Source organism: Pelobates fuscus, chromosome 6 (assembly GCF_036172605.1).
Source record: "Pelobates fuscus isolate aPelFus1 chromosome 6, aPelFus1.pri, whole genome shotgun sequence".
NCBI classification, from domain to species: Eukaryota; Metazoa; Chordata; class Amphibia; order Anura; family Pelobatidae; genus Pelobates; species Pelobates fuscus.
The window spans coordinates 292052385-292073830 of NC_086322.1; the positions used below are offsets into that span (position 1 = coordinate 292052385).

Sequence of the window (21446 nt, forward strand, 5' to 3'; positions counted from 1 at the left end):
AGACACTGAACTTTCCTCATAGAGATTCATTGATTCAATTCATCTCTATGAGGAGATGATGATGATTGGCCAGGGCTGTGTTTGAATCATGCTGGCTCTGCCTCCGATCTGCCTCTTTGCCAGTCTCAGCCAATCCTATGCGGAAGCATTGTGATTGGATCAGGCTACCACTTCTGATGATGTCAGCAGTCTGCTTGGTATTTTTTTTTGAGGCAAACAGCATGCAGATCTACAGCTTCTGGTTTGAATACAGTAAGATTTTGCTATATTTATGGAGGCATGAGGGGCCCAGGGGGGCTAGATGGTGGTTTTTACACTATAGTGTCAGAAATACATGTTTGTGTTCCTGACCCTATAGTGATCCTTGAAGCATTGGGGGAGCTATATTCAAATGCCAGTATAACGGAAACCTTTATATTTGATGGCTATTTGGCAAGAACGTTTAAAGGGAAACTCCAATGCCAAGAAAACAATCCGTTTTCCTGGCACTGGAGGGTCCCTCTCCCTCCCAGTCACCAATCCCCGGTTACTGAAGGGGTGAAAACCCCTTCAGTCACTTACCTGAGGCAGTGGCGATGGCCCTCGCCGCTGTCTCCTCCTCCGCGCCGCTCCTCCTACTGGCTCCGTCGGCCGGCGGGCGAGACTGATCCCGCCCACCGGCCGAGTAGACCTAATGCGTCCAGCGACGCTCTAGCACAGGTTTCCTGTGCTATGGACCAGGAAGAGACCTCTAGTGGAGTTAACCCTGCAATGTAATTATTGCAGTTTATAAAAAACTGCAATAATTATACTTACAGGGTTAGGAGTAGTGGGAGTTGGCACCCAGACCACTCCAATGAGCAGAAGTGGTCTGGGTGCCTACAGTGTCCCTTTAAAGGTTATAACGTACCTGAATATTATCTGCTAATTTGCAAAATTTGTACATGCAAAGTGTGACTCATGGAATCAAATGTCTCACTGAATAGACTACAGAGTCAAGGGGAACACGGGTCACTATAAAAAGGTGTAAGGAAGTCTGCCTTTGTTTTTAGAGAATGATTGATCAGTATTGGTTTCCAAGATTGTCACCTTTCTTACCTAAACTCAACGGGACTCCAAACTAAACGATCCACAGGTGACACCACTTTTCATCTGGCATCTTAAACACAAGTCTATAAATAAAAAAAAAAAAAAAATAAAAAAAAATAAAAACCAGTCTCAGCGTGGGACAGCGTTTAGAATAATCATTAAATCATATAAAGATAATATAAAGATCAAGTCACGCTTTTCTGGAATACAGTTTAGATTGTTTTATATTCCACTCTCGATAGGAGGAGCACAATTATTTTCAAGTGTATTTATTCCAATTACCTTTTATTTATTTTCAACAAGTTTTGCATTCGCTCACAATTTCTAAAATATTGAAAAGATTGTCTTGTGGCTTTACTGGTAAACTGAACAAACAATGTCATTGGAACACTGTAGTTCCAATGTAAGAAAGGTTTTTGCTTATTAACAGAACAATGCTCACATCAATTAAACTCACACCAAATACTAGATTTACCATAACCTCATTTACTACGGTTTCCAAATTTCACAGCCAAAAAGGAGGGGCAGAGCGGGAAACGGGGGGGGGGAGGGTGCCAGAGCGGGAAACGGGGGGGAGGGTGCCAGAGCGGGAAACGGGGGGGAGGGGGCCAGAGCAGGAAACGGGGGGGAGGGGGCCAGAGCGGGAAACGGGGGGGGGGAAGGGGCCAGAGCGGGAAACGGGGGGGGGGGGGAAGGGGCCAGAGCGGGAAACGGGGGGGGGGAAGGGGCCAGAGCGGGAAACGGGGGGGGGGGAAGGGGCCAGAGCGGGAAACGGGGGGGGGGGAAGGGGCCAGAGCGGGAAACGGGGGGGGAAGGGGCCAGAGCGGGAAACGGGGGGGGAAGGGGCCAGAGCGGGAAACGGGGGGGAGGGGGCCAGAGCGGGAAACGGGGGGGGAGGGGGCCAGAGCGGGAAGCGGGGGGGGAGGGGGCCAGAGCGGGAAACGGGGGGGAGGGGGCCAGAGCGGGAAACGGGGGGGAGGGGGCCAGAGCGGGAAACGGGGGGGAGGGGGCCAGAGCGGGAAACGGGGGGGGAGGGGGCCAGAGCGGGAAACGGGGGGGGGAGGGGGCCGAGCGGGAAACGGGGGGGGGAGGGGGCCGAGCGAGAAACGGGGGGAGGGGGCCGAGCGGGAAACGGGGGGAGGGGGCCGAGCGGGAAACGGGGGGAGGGGGCCGAGCGGGAAACGGGGGGAGGGGGCCAAGCGGGAAACGGGGGGAGGGGGCCGAGCGGGAAACGGGGGGAGGGGCAGAGCAGTAGGAATGAGTAACAGTAAGATGAAAGTGAACATTTGAGTTCTTCAAAACCCATCTCTTAACTTCTATCTCACAAACCTGTCTCTTGCGGTCTCCTAAAGGGCCACACTCCACTCTTACATCCAGTTCGGCTACATTCCCTCATTGTTGTTTGGTTGCTATCCCCCTCAATGCCTATTGTGTTTTTATAACCCATCTCCTCTAGACTGTAAGCTCATTTGAGTAGGGTCATCAACCACCTATTGTTCCTGTAACATTTTGTAATGGTCACATTTATTGCTAAATGCCCCACTTTTAGAATATTGTAAAGTGTTTTGAAATATTTTGGCGCTGTACAATGATAAAAAAAATTTAAAAAAAATTAAATTGCCTGTCACTTTAAGAGGGAAAATAGATGTAACTGGAAGGAAATTCGAAAAAAACATTCCAGGCTTCCAATTGGAGAGTGGTGACCAGTGCAATACTGTTGGAAACCATTTAGCAACATTCCACCTGGGAAATATCTACAGCCATAAACAGCAGAACATTCCTGTAAAGTATATAAGATATAGAGACATCGTAGATTCAAAGGCCCCTCTCCCAATTCCCAGCACATCGTGTTCATATACCGAATCATGAACATTCTGCCCTAATTATACCCCAAAGATTGAATGATGCTTTTATTCAAGCAACAGGATTATCCGACAGTGCTCCCCGAAAATGTTCACGTCAGGCAGGAGTACGGTGTTTAATCCAACATATGGCAAGGAAGAAGAAAAAAGGGGGGGACATGCACCAAAAGAAGGACGATTAGCTATGTTAATTATTAGCAGTTTCAGTGGCCTACGGGGAATCAGGGTGAGTTCAGTAAGAGAAAGGCAAGAAGTAGAGAAGAGGGGAGAGAGAAAAACCAAAACAAAAAAAAACACCAAAACGGCAGCTGTGCATTTGAATTGATTTATAGAGATCGGCTTGAAGCTGTATGCAAAGCAGGGGCTGTTCAGGCTAATTAGAAAAATAAATTGCTCTTGGAAGATATTTATGAAGCATTCACATGTAAAAGCACACAGATCTGGTATGAAACAGCGAGGCTTATGGCAGACACTCAGGCGGCGCATGCTTTGCAGATAATCACCGACATGGTGCTGAAGAGTACCCACTTTTAAAAGAACAAATTTATACAGCAATCACACAACTTGTTTAACAGCGCTTTATAGTTCAATATTGAGCACTGTGCTAATAACAGGATAGGAAGCATTAATTCATGAAAATTAATGTCATTTTACAAGCAGTGGAGAGAGGTAAAAAAAGGGGGGGGAAAACGGTTCTACGTTACTCTTAATTTACAGAAAAAATAAATCTTTAAAGAGAGAAGGCAGCGAAGAGGTACGATATGTAATGTGTTGATGTATGGATGAGCGGATATTTAAACATTGCGCCATCTAAAAATACAATAAAAATTTTAGCAAACAAATTTCATCTCATCTGGCCTACATGAAGATTAGAAATTACTTTTCTCTTTTTGGGACGTGGATTTCTGCCTCATGTACTCAAAACGGATTCAAAGTGTGCCTGTATTGACAGATTTCCCTTTTCGGCAGGACACATCCATAATATCAATACCTCCAACCAGAAGTCGCTGTACATAAAAAAAACTCAAATCCTGGGACCAAAGATGTCTGATGCTCAACTAGAAGGTAACTCAGAGTTACGGTGTTTCTAGCCTAGAACGTCACTTTGAATGTGATCGGTTTGCAGCAAAGCTATGGTCCATCTTCAGAGCCACCCGCTTCAAATAAGAAATTGGTAAAATCCTTCGGCCAACGCTGGTCTTTCCAGATTTCTACGGGAGACCTGTATATTGCTCGAAACAAAGAAACCCTACCGAAATACACAAACGTGTAAAAAGAGCTATTTGAGGGTAGCAAATAGAAATCGATACTAAAAAGAGACCTGCAAAACTAAATGGAAGTTTGTTAAATGGCAGAGGTGCTCATTTTGCTTTTTATTTTATTTGTAACCATTTCCAATTACTAATTTAAGAGGGAGAAATGTTTTTTTTCCTCCAACGAACATTTGGAACCAAATATCGGTAATACCTAGTGAGTATTTTCACGATATACATACAAACACGTGAACAATACATTGCACACCCTAGACTCATTTAACTATTTTAGTCCTGGGATGCACAAAGCGGTAAAAACCTGCTTAACCAGCTTCTGAGATTAAAGGCATGCATCACATCTAGACCAGTAGTCATATTATAACCAATATTAACCATTCCAATGCCATTTTGGGTCAACAATACTGAAGCTTAGAAACATCAGTACATTTTCCTTATCTTGATAGGAAGGCTAGATTTTATTTACGTCTTAATTCTCATCAATTAATAATCTGAGATATAAAAACAGCCTATTTTATAAACTGAATTACAAAGCCACTTCCAAGCCATGAAGCTTGGCTTGTCAAGGGATCACGGACATCTAATATACAATAGATGGCAGATCAATAGATTCATCAGCATGATCTGAAAGAAAGAAAAAACAATTCTGGTTTGCTGTTCATCACTAGGGGGAGTGAGACCCACTCAGTCATGACCACACGACTATGAGACAGGGAGTCCTTCGGGACTCAGCAGACAGACACAAAAAGAAATGATATAACCCATTCAGCAGGGAGACGGCTCGGCCATCACGTTGTATTTGCTAGAACGTGTGTACCGGGCTTACATTTTTTTCCCCTGATTAACTCCCTTACAGTCATGTATTCAGTCACAACAGGTAAGGAAATCTGTAACGATGACTTGCTTATGGTCAAAGAGCCAGGTTACGCAAAAGGAGGGGGGACCCATCCTTGGCCCTTCAGCTGTTGGCTGGCAGAGCATTCTGGGGGCAGTACAGTTTCTTGAACAGCAAAGGATATGTTTAAAGGCCAAAATGAGTAATCCAAAAGACCCAGAGGTAAAAAGTAGCCCATTATTGCCCTGCTTGGACACGCTGCAGTGCCAGTCTTGGCAACCAGCTCCACAAGCTACTTTTGTTAAACCCACTGTGTGCCATAGATACTTCGAATCAATATGTGAAAAGACTGCTTTCGTCCTCTGTCTCTACTTTTCCAGGCTTCAGCAAAGAAACCCCCAAACCGTGTCTGGAAAACGTTAAGTTACATAAGGTTGCGAGGATTGCATTGTTTATATTTATAAAACAATGCAATGTATAGAATTACCTAAAGTCATAATAGCCTTGGACACTCATTAGTCATCACAAAAGGTCAAGTCAACATAGCCTTGAGATGGCATTAGCTGTAATCCCACAATACACTGTTTGAGATTATGTATATGTGATAGTGAATGTGTCAAGGTTCTAAATCACACACCAGACCCCTACAGTACTTTAGCTTGCTAGATGTCTCTAGTGGTTAAAGGACCACTCCACATCTTTAAAGCCATTGAGCTTACTGAAGTGTTTTTAAAGGTAAGGAGTTTCTCCATTTAAAAGGCACTTTATAAAGCTGCCAATTTCTATGAGAAATCTTCACTTTTATTATTAAATAACGAAACACCCAGACAAACAGGAAGGCTCGCTTCCTCCATCTGTTCGCTCAGAGGAGCGTGCCTTGCTCCCCCATACCTCTGATCAGTCCCGGGGTTCTTTCTGAACGTGGTGCAAAGTGTGTGCGCATGGACAGATGAGCTTCAGAAGCTTCTCAACAGACTTCTTCCGGGGAAATAGGGGCACGGCTTGCAAAGGCTGCAATTCACAGGAACTGCAGCTTTTGCAAGTTCTTTTTATATAGACTTTCAATGAATACATGCATAAAAATGTATAGTACAAAATATCTACCAAATAATATTTTTTTTAAATTTAGTGTGGAGTGGTCCTTTAACTGAAAGTCCCTTCCATATTATTTTTTACAAATCCAGATTTAAAAAGAAAAGTCGGCACTTTTCCAAAGCAGTTAGTTTGCACCCTCCTGGACGTTAGAGCGAGTAAGAAAGAGTACACCCCTGACTGTCTGATCGGTGGATGTAAGGACTTCTCAAAACGCACTGAATTCTTTTATAAGAAGTATTGTATTGGAGCAGAACCAGGTGACATAGGACCCCAATCCTTCTGAAGCATCAGATTGGCTCATAAATCATCAGTAATAACGAGAGATAAGCAACAGCTTTTGGGTTTAGTTTTGGTTTTTAAGGCACGGTGGAAAGGAGAGTCTGAATCTATATCTATTTATTTATCAACACGCCAGCGTTTTAAATGGATTTGTGAAATAAAGATACAATTTTAAGACTTTTTCGGCATGTTTTCTTGTAGTAATTCTTTTGATACAACAGGCAAAAATCAGTTTCAATTTTGTTGGGAGGTGGTTTTATTGCTGGAGAAGCAAGCAGTGTGAAGCCACACTGCTGAAATGAAAGCTATTAATATAAAATGACTCATGCTCTCCATACTTCTGTAAGTCATGGGCTTTTCCAGCACCCAAAGCTCAGTCTCTTTGCTGACACAGATCTTACAGAAGTTTCACTTCCTCATTCTCTGAGCTAAAGTCCAAACTTTGACAGCAACAATCAGATATAAGCACCGAGCGAGGCTGCGCCAAGCACACACAGACAATCACTACCATCTAATTTATGATGGATTTAAGTCTAACACACTAGAAAGCCCAGTCTTTAAGTACCAGAACATCCCTCTATTTTCTTTGCTTTAAAACAGTTTGATAAATAACGGAGGGAGTTGCATCCAGACACACCTTGCACCATAACAACTACAACGAAGTCATAGACTGTCCCTTTAACTATGATGTAATCACAAGCTTCACAATTTTAAATGTCAGAGTAAGTTGGCAAAAAACACAAGCATATAACTATTCCAAAAAATTTGTATTTTTGGCTTATTATTTCTGTAAAAGGTTCTCAAACAAGCGATATAAGGCAAAAATGTACACAGATTATCCCTAAATACTTGTGGCCTGAATACTTGATAGCACCTACGTACAAACAGGATTATGACCAGCCCACAAAGGCGCGCAGTATCATACGGTACCACATACGGGATCACATGCAAGAACGAAAAAAACAAGGAAACAAGATAAAATAACCGTGAATAACTCGTCCACACCCCGGCATCTCCCAACACCCACGTGATCAGACACATGACAAATATTGGTTGCTCACTCTATACCATGCCATTGAGAGAATACAGAGGCAAAATCATGGATAACCCAATACAGAGAGCTGGTGTCTCCCTGAGCATTAATTCAGTTTGTGCAAACATCCCATCCATGTTTGGTTCTGCCATGGGTCTCTGTTTAACTGGGGGTTGGTGGAAACAGATGTTAGTGGCTCTTTCATGACTCTAGCACGCATTACTCTAAGAATCCAATCAATCAATGAGGCTAGGGGGGAGTCTGTACTTTTCAAAAACAGCCAGTATTAAAGCTTTAACAACACTGAGGAGATGGCATACCCGTAGCTTACTATAGGCCTGTGGACAAGCAAGATATGACAGATAAGGATGGAAGGACGTTAAGTCAATACAGGTGTTTAAGTTGGCCAATGAGTTGCAAGAGTCCCTGCCAATAGGCATATTTACTTGTCCACCATAGATGAAGTGTTCCCTCCACCCTCTGTCACCTCCAGCTTCCGAAAAGGCAGGTGGGAAGAGTTTGTTTAAGACAATGTCGATGGGCAACCACTTCTTAGTGGACAGTGAGCACCTCAGATCAGAGTCCCATGCGGGTGAATCCCACTGATGAAGGGAGGAGGGGAGTTGAAGCAACCTATATAATTATTGGGATAGAACCCTTTTTCAGGGGGGTCGTTATTTCCAACATTTTCTTATCTTTTCATAAAGCCAGCCAAGAAATCTAGATACTTTCCATTAATAGTAGAAATACAAATTACAGGGTTCTTGTTTGTAGACCATATGACTGTATCAAGAGCAGAATATTAGAGATATATGAATAAAATGGAAGTTGATTTTAAATGCATCTATTTAAAATATAGATGGTAGAATATTTTATTGTATTCCAACAGTCGTAAGATGTAGGTTTGCAGTGAGCAATGAGCAATGAGAAATATGGGTCGCAGAGGCTGTGTGAACATTCTGATGCACTGCAGTGTGGATTTCTTCCAAGAACTGCTTAATACCTGCCCCGTGGGGATGAACCTCCCATCCCTGCAGCAGTATCAGGCAGAGGGAGCAGATTACAGGGCGCACCTCTTACAAACAGCACTTCAATCTTCTATGGTGCTCCGATGGGTTCTTTTAATCCATTTAAAGAATATGGAAGATATACGAAAGGTGAAGAACTTCCTACTGGGCAAAACCTCTCCAGTTCTTTCAGTACCTCTGTCACCCGCAAATATGGCTAAAATAAGACCTACTAGCGAAATCATCTCAATACATTGGTTAAAAAGTATACCTCAAGCAACCCATACAAAACATCCACCAATGTGGAGGTAAAGCCCAAAGCCCAGAGCCCTCCAATGGGTGCGGTAAAGTCCACAGCCAACCAACAGCCCACTAACGGGCATGGTAAAGCCTACCAACGGGCACCGTAAAGCCCACCGCCCACCAACGGGCACCGTAAAGCCCACCGCCCACCAACGGGCACCGTAAAGCCCACCGCCCACCAACGGGCACCGTAAAGCCCACCACCCACCAACGGGCACCGTAAAGCCCACCGCCCACCAACGGGCACCGTAAAGCCCACCGCCCACCAACGGGCACCGTAAAGCCCACCGCCCACCAACGGTCACCGTAAAGCCCACCGCCCACCAATGGTCACCGTAAAGCCCACTGCCCACCAATGGTCACCGTAAAGCCCACTGCCCACCAATGGTCACCGTAAAGCCCACTGCCCACCAATGGTCACCGTAAAGCCCACTGCCCACCAATGGTCACCGTAAAGCCCACTGCCCACCAATGGTCACCGTAAAGCCCACTGCCCACCAATGGTCACCGTAAAGCCCACTGCCCACCAACGGGTGCGGTAAAGCCCACATCCCACCAATGGGCACAGTAAAACCCATAAACACATCTTCCCGCGATCTCCTGTTGGAGAGCATCTTGATCTAGACAAACAATGCGAAAGCTGAAGAGTTTACAGATATTTCTATGTGTAAGAAGGAATTCACTAAAGTTTTTGTAGACTGAAGGGCACCATATCAGTGCCGCTATTGAATACAGGATGAAGTTCAGTCCGATTTCTTTACATGCAGTCTCTGCTCCCAGAAACCTAAAAGCTATACCCATTAGGTTCCCCTCTGGTAACTGTTATACAAGATCTCACAGGAGCCAGAAACCAGAAAATAATTATGCATTCCAACTTGACTTACTCATACAGATAGAGTTTATAACACCCATCATCCCTACCCAACTATGGAAAGACCAAGATAAGCATCACACCCCCATATTAAAATTACAAAAATGTGTGAAAAGAAGGGCCCTCTAGTCAGTGGGGACCGTGACCATAAATCTTGTTACACTTAAAAAGCAATCTATATTTAATGGTATATATTAGACTATTTGCAGAATGCAATAACGTAAACATTAAAAAAGGTTAGCATTATCCCCAAGAGGAGTCCATTTAGAAAAGCCATGCGCATTTAATCTACAGCGAACGCTGAAACGCCATATAGTTTACAAGTGAACTGCAATAAAGTACTACCAGATGGAAACAGCCAGACAAACATGAGAAGTTTTGTCACAAGAGGCGCACTTTATAAAATAAAAACATTTTTTAAATAAAATTTAGATCCACTGCATTCTGTATCATCCAGTGCCAACAAACTAAAATTGTTCCAACAAGTCATCCGTCCAGAGCAAGTCAAACGCCAAAGTGAGCTAATGCGAGTGCGACACCACGTTCGCTGGGATTTTAGAAAACCTAGAGCAGCGAATCTAGGATTTACAAGATAGAGGTACAAAAATACATTAGGGGGAGATAATACGGAGAGGATAGATTTAAATTATTGTGTCCCAACTAAACCAAAGAGTGAAACGTCCAGCAAATTCTGACCCCCTACTAAGTTTCTATGCAATGGTTTAATTTACTAAACTCCCACGTAGTAAAGTGAATGACATAGCCAAGGACAACACAACAAAAGTTCTCTAACTCAATTTTGCAACTCAGATTTCAATTTACTATGATGCAGAGTTTAGTTAATAAACCCCAAAGGGTTAAGCGACAACAGCAAAAATAAACTTGATTGAAGGAGGGGTGGGGGATCCCAAAACCTCCTAATTCACAAAAGACGAGCTTTAAAAAATTCAAGATTTGTTTTTAGGTAGCCAATCTGTAGTATTTTGCTTGCTCATCCCAAACCACTACCACGCCCCCCCACCACCTTTTACATACACCAGTTAGAAGGTAGAAAATACATCAAGGAGGCTTTAAACCACTCAATAAATCACAAGTTGTAATTTGACTATAAACTTATTTTAGCACATGTGGACTGACTGGTGGCTCGGCCAGTTTGACAGAGACTCTGCAAAGAATATCCCTGATCCCCAGCCTGCTGGTGGATTGGGAGGGGATGGAAGGGAGTATCTATAAGGACAAAGGACAGTTTCCCTTTAAGAAAGCACATTTAGGGGGGCGGAGCCAACAGCCGAGCTGAGCGGTCGCATCATCAGGGAGCTCCGTGCCATTACAGGCCTAATTCCACAAAAATACAAAATATTCCCCCCAAAACCAAACCACTCGACCAAGCTGTTCGCCCCAACAAACTAGACAACATGGGGAAGAGAAGTAAAAAGCTAAAAGCAGACAGAACACGTCCGGGAGCAAGTATTGGGGACTTGTGGCGGAGGGCGCAAGAGGCCCTAGAACCCAACATGGCGGACTACACGGGCTATGTGGACGACTTTACCAATTCCGATGACCCGTTCTCAGACCAAGAAGAGGTGGCTTTACCCGCTTCAAAACCACCGACAACACCCAAGGCACAAACGGATTCAGCTCCGGTCACAAAGGTGGAGATGAGGGAGCTGTTGGCAGAGCTCCAACGAGGCATCCAGGCCGACATGGCGGAGATGAAAAGAGACATCCAAGGCCTGTCGGACCGCGTGGATATCGTCGAGCGAAACACGACGAGCCACGCACAGCAACTGGCCGCTATGAAGAGAGATATCACCACCCTACGGCTGCAACACATCCAAGCGGAACACAAAATGGCGGCAATGGAAGACATGCGGCGGGCCCAAAACCTCAAGATCAGGGGTATAGCGGAATCGATCTCGGATGCCGAGGTACCTCACCTAATCCGGCGTCTGGTAAGCACAATTCTCCCCGCAAGACAGGCCAAGGGCATAAACATCGACGGTGCTTTCCGCATACCCAAACCCACGACAGCCCCACAGACGGCACCCAGGGACGTTATCGTCAAATTCCATCAACGCCAGGATAAAATGACAATAATGGCGGCCACCAGAGGCAAGACACCGTATGTCTTTGAGGACATGTCCCTCTATTTTTACACTGATCTCTCGAAGGGAACAATGCAATGGCGCGCAACCCTTAGGCCCCTCACCACCTTACTCCGCGCATGCAACATACAGTACCAATGGCACCCACCCCGCAAACTGCAAGTGCTGCACGGGTCTGATACCTATCTAATCTCCGACCTCCCAGAGGCTACAAAGCACCTGGCGGCATGGGGCCTCCCTCAGGATGCCATCCGACAGCCTAACAAGCCCTCCAGCTCCCGTATGGGGAATCCGGCCACCTCCGAGACATTTGTCCCGAGACACTCAACCGTTACAGCAATAACAGCGGACTCACGCTGAGACAGACGGACTTAAGGAACCTCACCTACCAATTTGTTACTGGCCCTTGGACTGAATGATCCCAGGCGACCGTGGTCCGACCCCACGACCATCCCATGAGGAACACCTGGAACACCGGCTGCCCGACACCTATGGCACACACCCAAGATGCCCACCTGGACGCAGAACGAGACATTTGACGCACTGTTCGATCTATAACTGATTGCACAACCAGAGACTTACACTCTCCCTTACGATTTGTTTTATTATTGTTTCCGTATTGCTACCTGTCTTATTGTATACTTTTGTTCAGTTACTACAAGACGCACAATGTTAACGTCTGAGGTTGCCTCCCCGACCACTCTTAAGGATACGTGACCTCTCTTAGAATACTTACCAGAGACCGGACTTGTCATTTAGACCTGTTAACCTACCTGAACCCATAGGACCTGTCCACAGAGTTATAACACCATTTAGTGCCTCACCGCGGACACCTGCACTCACCCTCTCACTGACCACCTATAGGCCTCCTACTGCGACGGCCTGCCCCTTGATAACCCAAGCAAAGCATCGGTATGCCGCATAGACGGGCAACTTCGGACTTAGCACCAGTAGCGCTAGCGGACATATACCAAAGGCTCCGTTTCACGACAGAACCCAGCCCACACACTGATTGTAGATTTTGGCCCCTGCTGTTCGGCAATCGCTGTACATAGCCCGATGTTAGTTTAACACAGCGTGTCACCGTTAGGCCTAGGGCCTAACCCCCCCCCCCCCCTTCTTCTTTTATCACTGACCCGCTAAAATCCCCACACAGAACTTAATCGTTCCTACTTCAAGTCCTTAGCGCACCCTACCAGCCCAGAGCAGCAATACAGGGCTGACACTTTCCTGCTCCTCCACTAGGTAAAACGATATTTAGGGACTTAACCTAAGTAACTTCACCTCATACCTGCCTAAGGAGTACTCAGCTCACACTCACAGTGAAACAAACTGTGCTCCCGCTCACAAATGGAGCAATAGAGGTTACTTATCTCTGCATATAGAACCACCCTCGAGTCCACCCATGTTGTTCTTGATTTCATTCATGTTTATAGCCAATCTGCTACCTGACAGATCTTTCTCTTTGCTGTTATATATTCTTTTTGTAAAAGGCAGATATTATGCGTAACGCTTACCACTTAAAGTACGCGCAGCTAGCTATATCTCGAAACATGCCATAACATCCAAGTGAAGCCAACTAGTCTGACACTCTTGTATAATCAGCTCTTACAATCTATGTTTAAGCCTGTTTAATATGTAATACCTCACGAAACAAAAAAAAAGTGCTTTGGCCACCTGATACCCACTGTAACAAATGTATCGCACTAAACAAATGGAATGCCGTTGGGGTACCATTTGTAAGTATGTACCATTTATAAGCACTGCAAAAATAAAGAATTAAAAAAAAAAAAAAAAAGAAAGCACATTTAAATACCACCTTTGTAACACACAACAATGCCGAGTCACTGAAACTAAGCTAAAAGCTTTGATTAGCATACTACAAGATAACTTGGACTTTTAATGGAACAATGCTTTTGTACATTAATAATGAAGGTAAAAAAATGAAGGTAAAAAAATTGCATATGTTTCTTCTTTAACAGAAAGTATAAAAAATAAAAAAATAAAAAAAAAAATTTGCCCACAATTTGGCTTTGCCTCTTTCCTTGAGTTAGCATCCCTCTTTTAACCATCAGCAAGTGCAGGTTTAACTAGTAAAACCAGACAACAGGTGGAATGAACTGGAAGTTACTAAACCCCATATGTACATGAGCAATGACTGATGATCATCAGCGCAGGATTAATCACAACGCAACTGACCCTAGGTCCGTGGGGTTAGACAGGGATCACAGAACCATGGACTTGCTTGGCCCACATGAACCATCCCTTTGTGAAGAACAATATAGGGGGGTGGGTAACCCGTCTACGCTCTGTAGGATTTTAATCCTTCTCTGATCTTGATACATAGGACTCATTCTTGGGTAAATGTTTAATGCAAGTAATTTTGAACAATGTCCAGTTTTGATCAATAAAACCCTGTCAGATTTGTTGTCAACAGGATATAAATTCTTTATCAAAATCTGTGGGGTTTTTTTTTTTTTTTTTTTACTAGAGTGATTGTATAGCTATTGCAGAGATGGAGACGGGACTATTTTGACTCTTCTTGAGGAGTGCCAAGAAAGGCTCAGTGAGTGTTAATTAGCTACTAGCTCGCAAAGCAATATTATGGACCTATTGCATCTCTCTTCTCAGTAACCAGGGACCTCTCCCCATGTCAGCGGCATTCATAATTGAGAATTTTCACTTCCGCATTTGTCGATTGTTTTTTGTCCAACCTGAATGACATTAAAGGACCACTATAGGCACCCAGACCACTTCAGCTTAATGAAGTGGTCTGGGTGCCTGGTCCAGCTAGGATTAACCCTTTTTTCTATAAACATAGCAGTTTCAGGGAAACTGCTATGTTTATATTAGGGTTAATCCAGCCTCTAGTGGCTGTCTCATTGACAGCCGCTAGAGGCGCTTGCGTGCTTCTCACTGTGAAAATCACATGCAATCACATGCATGCGCATTCAGCTGAAGAGGAGGAGAGAAGGCGGAGATCTCCCCGCCCGGCGCTGGAGAAAGAGGTAAGTTTACCCCTTCCTCTCCATCCAGCCTGGCGGGAGGGGGTCCCTGAGGGTGGAACCCTCAGGGCACTATAGTGCCAGGAAAACGAGTATGTTTTCCTGGCACTATAGTGGTCCTTTAAGTGTTCCAAGAGCCAAGTTAGCCTAAAAATGGACTAACAAGGGATTATTACAATTCCAGTTGAACAAAGGCTGGATCTTCAGTATTTAATATTTCAGGTTTAAATATTATGTCAAGTATTGTTTTATAATGTTTCTGTCGTTTTCAGCTACTAATAATAAATTGGCACCTACCTGAAATGATAGCGCTTCACGCTGTACAAATTTATCTAAACAACCTCGAATTCTCCCGTGTTCTGCTCCATGTACATAATAAGCTGCTAATGCTGTCCGAAGGGTTGAAAATTAGAAGCCAAGAAAGAAGAGGACTGTCGAGATCAGGTGCATGCTGCGAAAACAGAGCAAAGAGTGAAAAGTGAGCGCCAATGCTTTATTAAAATGTAAAGACACTGTACAAAATGGCAAGCCAAGCCATCACAGGTGCTACAATCCCATAACAGTAGAGGTGGACCCCTTTGTCCAAAATATTAACAACCCCTTGTATAAACATTGCTCATTCTAAAGCTTTAGATTGTAAGCTCATGGGCAATCTAGCTAAGCACTTTGTATAAAAGAGCTCCAATGGCTAGTTATCAGCTTACAGGCAGAGCTCTCGCTACCTCTTGTATTTGTCTGTGTATATTGTACGTTCTCAACTAATTGTACAGCGCTGCGGAATCTGTTGGCACTTTATAAATACCAGTAATAAACGCATGTAAATTATTATTCTACTGGAATTGTGTGTGTGTGTGTATAACTTTAACGTTTTTATACACTTAACCCTTCAACTGTCACGCGTATTTTAGCGCTAGAACATAGATTTTTTTTTTTCTGGTTGCGAATATTGGACCTCATGATAGTCTTCATAAAAATAAAACACACTAAACATTTTCTCCAATAAGTCATACACCAGAAACCCAATACGATCGACAGGGTTTTCCGTGGAGAATATGGCTTTTATTTTGAATCCGATTTTTTTTCCCCTCTCTCTCTGACTCTCTTTACAATAAAAAGCAATGTTCAATTGGAGACTTTTGTGCATTTTCATAAATACTGTAATTAGTTTCGTGGGCCGCTGGGAGTTCATCATTCAAACCCTTGATTAAGCGCTGGCAAAGGAAAAAATAAATAAAAAATTGTGTGTGTTGCTGAAGAATGTATTCTTTTTTGGATGAATACCTTAATCTGTTGTTAATATAGGCTGGTTAAAAACGAGGAAGGGGGGTTAGATTCAATGAAAAATAAGGCATTAGTGTTAAGAGGTTATTTTTGGCATTTCCACATTACGCATGTACGGCAAGTAATGGCAATCTTATCTTAATAAACTAGGCTTGTTGGAGGTGTGCTCCACCCTTTATGAAAACAGATTATATGAGGCTTTATCTGCTGCTTAAATCTCGTTGAGTTTCCGAATGCTGCAACATGCTTTGTTCTTAGTTATTACGAGTCACGAAAGAACCCACAAGTGAACTGCCCCAACTTAAATTAACAAGGTCGCAAAGAAAGAGCACAAGTTCTATCAAAATAGGTTTAGGTTATTTCTTCTTTACGGACAACATGCGCCAACGTAAAAACTTTTTTATCGACAATATACCCAATGTGACTAAACATCATGGATTTCATTTTGGAGGGTCAGAAACGAGTGTTAGAAGTCTAGCATGCTGAAATATGCAATGGCGGCCATACTGTGCTTTGCGCATGAGTTCTCACTAATGACCAACATGGTCAGAATGAGAGCGCTCTGTGCTGCATCAATTGGTGGCTTCTATACATTAATAAAGAACACAAGTTAATGGGCAAACAAACACAGTTCTAAGATGCAAAATGTATCCATTGGAGGGATCTGAATTTTAAATAAGAACAGTAATGGGATTTATTCACTCTATAGTTAGTTGTGAGAAATGGCCAATTGTGAGGAGTAGGTAACCTTTCACACTCCAAGTATTGTGAACTACATCTCTCCTGATGCTTTGCAATAGGGATGCACCGAAATGAAAATTCTGGGCCGAAACCAAAGATCCAGGATGCCCCCCCCCCCCAACCCCCCAATGATTTGTAAAAAAAAATAAAAATAAAAAAAAAAGTTTACCGAAAATTTTGGCAGCCGAAATTTCGGTGCATCCCTACTTTGCAAAAGTTATGACTATCAGAGCATTAAGGAGATGTAGTCACACAACATTCGGAATGCCGAGGGCTACCCAACCCTGTCCTAGACCAAAACAGTTGAGTGGGAGAATTGTTACACTTCAACCGCTTTGGTCTAAAAATTGCCATACCTCGGACAATTCTGCACAATTTGTGGTTTAGTGAATTATCCTATAGCTGGAAGAAGATGCACTCTAAAATAGGTGGTCAAACCTGGGATTCAATAGCTAAGGCGGGAGCTCTCTACAAGTCATTCTGAAAGGGCAATATGCTCATATATTACAGATTAATAGGTTAGGTATCAATTTGGCTCAAACTAAAATTCAGACGGGCTTCTAAACATTTTTCCATATTGCTTTCTTCCCTTTGAAAATCCTTTAATTGTGGAGGTTATTGACCGCACCTTTTTGGCGCCCACTCCCACGAAACACGCTTCTCTCTAATCCTACAACTCCTATAACTGTCATCCACCGTCACTCAAAGTGTGAGTCGCTAAACATGCACCTCGCTCGGTGCTGATCCCCACGGCCACAAATGTTTAGTCTTGTTTAAAAAGGAAGTAATTATGTGTGCACTCCTGATTAACGAAAAATGCTTTTTATAGAATTTCATGTTAAAACAAGTCATAATAAGGAATACGTACTGGTTATACGAAGGATGTAAATAAATAAGTGCACACCTGCACCAGACCCTTATCGAATAAGAATGCAATTGTATTTTACGGGGTTCTCTGAATAAAACATTTATGGAGAATGGATAAAGATATAACAAATTTCAGACTAAAAACAGGTCAACTGAACAATCTTTCAAAATGGTCTATACTCAAAAAAAATTAAAAAAAAATTAGAAAAAAAATGATTTTTTTTTATCAATACAACAATAGAAGGTGTTGAGAAGAAAAGGGTCACATCCTTTTTCTTTTTTCCTAAAGCAAATTTTTCAGGGCACAAAATTTCCACTAGCATTTAGCAATCGAATATTCAACCCAGGCAAGTAAAATGTAAGCCCTACCAAGTGTCGGAGGAAGCTCAATGCTTCAAAAACAAATAACTTAGATCCTGGCTAACAGAGGCAGGCCTTAAAATTCTAAGCCCTGTGCTATCATGTGCTTTAAGCCCCAACATGAGGTTTCAACTACTCCAGCAGTAAACAATGTAAACTTCTTTTAGAATACTAATGGCCTGTGTGGGTTCCAGTCCCCCCCTTTTTGTTGGGTACAATCACATAGGACAGGCATGTTCCACCACAGGTGATTGTGTCAAAGTTGATCATTGATAGGGGCTGTGTGTGGACACTCACATTCCAAGCGACTTCCATGAGTGTTTCTCCTAAATTCTGGAGACCTTTGGCACTCATCTTAAAATATAATAAATTCTCAATCAAACGCAATTCAAGTGATTACAGGTGCTAAAGGGACACTCCATGCACATAAAACTAGCCTCCCTGCCTAGTCAAAGAGTTGAACTAAAGCTCATTAACTATAAGAACCATGATCCTACGCCTGCTCGGGAGTAAAGCACAGAAGGAGTCTCATGAGAAGCTTCTGGTTGGTCAATCTCCAAGCACAGATTCAATGTGTGTCAGGGAAAGAAGGAAGTGCCCGCAAAGGCTGCAGACAGCAGGTCTGCAGCCTTTGCAAGCAGTTTCCCTCCCATATTAACCCCAAGTATAACATTCAGGGAAAAAATTGCATGTTTTTTGGGGGGGTATAACTACTCCCAAAGGGTACACAAGCTAAGCAAGAGAAACGCTCCTAAATTGTAGAAAGCTTTATACGTGCAGTGCCCATCTTGCAAGCTAGCGTATACCCCCAATTCCATCCAATCAATGAGTCACATCGTAAAAGTAAGAGGCACAGAAGCTACAGTAGACAATTTGGCCATCATATATTACAAAGGGACAGTCTGAAATCTACAAAAACCAACAAAAAGACAGTCTGACTATCACCACTAGAACTGCACTCACAGCAATACCAATGAAAATCCAATTGTATTTCAAGAGATGGTTGTTCTGTCCTAGATACAACTATGTGTTGTTTTTTTTTTTAAATGTATTTTTCTTTAATTTTAGTTTTTCATGCATTTAGTTTGTACCACGTTATATGGAAATTTGAGGTACATAAGGGAAGAAGTCTTGATGCTACCAACATTACGACACAAGCTAAATATTCGAAAATAAAAGCTATTTTAGTCAACAGAAATAAAGAGGATTGTTCACCAACAATGAGGTCTGAGGAGTAAAGAGTGTGTGTGTATATATTAAAAACAAAATTATACGCAATACTTAGCCTTGCAACACTTAATTAATATGATTCTGTAGTCCAGGTGTCTTTATGTTTATGTATATAGTTTCAGAAGGTTTAGAAGTTTTACACACCTAATCTACTACCTCATGCATAGATACTATCCACCTGACTTCACAGACACAGAAGGTGACGGTAGAGAACGCTACACTTCTGCATACTCGTTTAGCAGGGATCCTCGTATAACAGCAATAAAAGTTTAACAATAACAACAGTATAAAATATAAAAGTGAAAATTAGAATAAGCAACTTGATACCTCGCAATGTAAATGTACATATTTCACCAATACTGTGATTAATGCCATGTTTGCATCCCACCGAAATGTTACACGATCTTGTCATAACCTATTCAATAACCCATACAATGGAAAATTGTATACTGTGTGTACAAAACCAAATAAAATACAAATTTAAAAAAAAAAAAAAAAAAATTATGCATTTATTCCAGCCCACCAATTCAGCCTACATTTTTGAGTGTTTTTTTTTTTTTTAAATATATTTTATATATTAAAAAACAAACCAAACAAAACTATATCACCAATATATTCTGCAACGCTTTACGATTACAGAAAGGAATATTTGAAGGTGAATGAAATGCGATTAGTATAGGTAGTAATAAAATGATTTTTGAGTTCACAATAAAATATTTAACCATTTACCAGACGGACAGGTTGGACTACAGTTAAAAAGCGCTGCGGACAACCTGAGGGCTTCAGCTTAAATTCCACTCTGAAGCACGCCCAGGGAGGTAGCACTTTCCAGCCATATCAAAGCCTCGCACTGCATCTGATAGACACCAGCGAGCTGTCTGAACCAGCAGGCTGAGAAGGGAGGACAATGGTGATGTGACATTCTTGCCTGGGGTGTGTCTCAAACATCGTTCACTGGTAGTTCTCCTCAGAAAAACTAGAGGGCATTGAAAGCCCCGTGTGTGAACGAGATATCAGGAAAGAAAAGGGGGTCCACTTAACCTTATAGAGAATGTATCACGTTACAGAATTCGGTTTTGATAAAAAAAATTTATTTTAAATTCAGTGTGTGCCACATTTATATTATACTGTATCATATACACACACACACACAAATATATACATTTGTTGCCAAAAGATTCACAAAGACAGAAAAAAAAAAAAAACACAAAAAAAAACACGTTAGAGGTTTGCAAATGTAGACAATATTTTGTGGTATTCCAACTCGCCCCCCCACCGACACACAAACATTCCCGGTTCCAAGTAACCTTCTTTAGGAAGGACACAGCTGCAATTTGGAGCCAAATTTCTCCCATCATACGTTCCTATCGGAACCTTCCTCGCAGAACGTTTCTCAGAGCTCCACAACAATAAAATTAGATTCACAGTAACAGAGCTCTTCGGTAATGTGCAGTGAGTACGATTATATCACAGAGCTCCACGTCAGTAAAACTAAAAGCTCAGTGTGTTTAGGAGTGTTCCACAGAGCTCCACAGTAATTTGTTAAATATATTGCAGAGATTCACGGCTTATTCGCCCACAAAACTGTAAGCCAATTCTTGGTGGCCAAGCTAAAAATTTACTTTTGAATTAAGGAAGCCTGGCTTATTGACGGTACAGGATTCGATTTTGTCAAACTGCTCGAACACAAACTGGGGAGCTGGCAGCCCACAAACTCTTTTCACCATAACCAATACAGTACGCTGTAGTAGTTATAATGTTTAGTTAATAAGGCACTCTATGGAAAAATAATATACCATTAGTGGGTCATGAAGTCACCTTAAAACGTCCCAATATAGCCCGATCCCGGCCACACACCCCAAAATGATTGCATCCTGTTGTGGCAGGGGTCCCCAATAGGTAGATCCCCAGATGATTTAAAACTACAGCTTCCATAAAGCTTTGTCATTCTAAAAGAATGCAAAGCATCATGGGAGCTGTAGTTCTACGACATCTGGAGATCTACCTTTTGGGTACCCCCGCTCTATGAACTTTTGAAAAAAAATCTTTAGAACAACCAGCCAGGGGTTTCTGCGGAGTTAAAAGGCTAAAGACTAATTATATGAAGAAGAAAAAAAAAAATGAAATATAAAATAAAAAATCCTGTTATCTTACAGAATGCATTTTTACAGGCATTCAAATTCATGATTCTCACCTATCATATTAGAGCAGTAATGACGGCTAATCTTGGCAC

The 21446-nt window shown here is 42.6% G+C and overlaps 1 protein-coding gene across 1 annotated transcript in view; it reads right to left on the reverse strand.

Moving 5' to 3' along the window:
* LOC134615069 (nuclear receptor coactivator 3-like) overlaps positions 1-21446 on the reverse strand; it is a 102373-nt gene that overhangs the window by 34336 nt on the left and 46591 nt on the right. Inside the window, exons 3-4 of the mRNA XM_063459442.1 lie at positions 15032-15185; positions 1078-1151 (exon numbers count right to left, since the gene is read on the reverse strand). The gene's annotated coding sequence lies outside the window, so the exon portion shown is untranslated. The remainder of the gene's footprint in view (positions 1-1077; positions 1152-15031; positions 15186-21446) is intronic.